A 1,499-nucleotide genomic window follows, 5' to 3' on the forward strand; every position below is an offset into this window, starting at 1 on the left:
GGTTTAGCACATTTGCATTTTTCCTTTGCCTGCCCACACGTCTTTGGCTACCTTGGATTCACACAACACTATCGTACACACAATCTATATATACACACATCATGTTTGTGAGGGGCTTATATTTCCCCTCACAACATGCCAAACTAGAAATGTGCATTCTCACTTTTGAATGCATGTTCATAAGTTTGCAGGTATCCAACCACACATGTTCATATCTCGGGATGCATGTTCACAATTATACTGGAGCCACACATGTTCCTATTTCCCGACACATGTTCCTAATGTCATGAATGCACGCTTATAAACCTTAGAATATCCAAGATCACTAAGGTCACCCCTATAAGAATGATATCCATGATGCTCCTATATGGCCTACATCCCAAGATAGATCTATCTCCAATAAAAATGGATCTAAGTACATATCTAGATCAAATGAAAATCTCTCTAGATCCATATGCATAATCCTCTCTCCTACGAGGTCTCACCTCAACAAAATTGTGGCTATGCTCATGTGCAATGCCTGACTACCCAAACATATGCACTAAACCTAAGTGAATGCTACCAGGTATGCTATGAGAGGTAGGAGTAGAGATAGAATCATAGATATCCCCGTGAGTAGAAGACCTAAAAGAGTAGCCTGACTTATCTCTAGCACTAGGAACTCAGGTCTATGCTCCTCATGCACTATCGTATGCTCATCAACATGTAAGGTATCATCATCCCCAATCTCAAGCATGCCAATGGATGCATCACTAATCAAAAATTGATCCACATGATAGTCTAATGCATCCATATCTCCTAATGCATCACTATGATTGACACATTACATTTCGAGATAAGTTGTACACTTCTTGAAAGGCTAAACTTCCATGGAATTCCAAGACTTTTGCTTGTAAAGATTTTGTATTGGACGAGTTCAACACATGTGTCAATGCAATAGTTATTTTTGGTTTACTCCTTAGTTATTACTTTATGCAAAACTATGCTTTTTATCGATGCGAAGCTACTTGCAAACCTCATTGGCTTTATGAGTCTTCATTTTCATCCATAAGCAAACTCAAAGGCAAAGTCCATTGTCACTGACGCTATAAATAATACTTGAGACTTCCATTTGTACTAGTTTACTGCACAGTCCTAGTTTATGTGGAAACACTTACCAATGAGAGAGATCATACATACATCCAATGCTACACAAATAATGAAAAACAAGACACTACTTGCCACCATTTCACAACATTAGTTTCCTCATATAGCTTTCACCAAAACATTTCAACCATTCCATTCCACATGATATATATCAGGTGTACAATAGCATAAGTCTAACGTGCGATGCGTATATCTTTTCGAGGACTTGTCCACTTGGAAGAGTCAAATAAAAGTGTCTCTCCTCATCCCCTTACAATCACCATATAAACAAGACATGATCTTACATTGCAAGCTTTGTAATCCATCACATAATAGCACATCCTTGTTTATGAGGATGCCTTCAACACCGATGG

This window comes from Cibotium barometz, chromosome 57 (genome assembly GCF_041138505.1).
Source record: "Cibotium barometz isolate CiBa-2024 chromosome 57, ASM4113850v1, whole genome shotgun sequence".
Taxonomy (NCBI): Eukaryota; Viridiplantae; Streptophyta; class Polypodiopsida; order Cyatheales; family Cibotiaceae; genus Cibotium; species Cibotium barometz.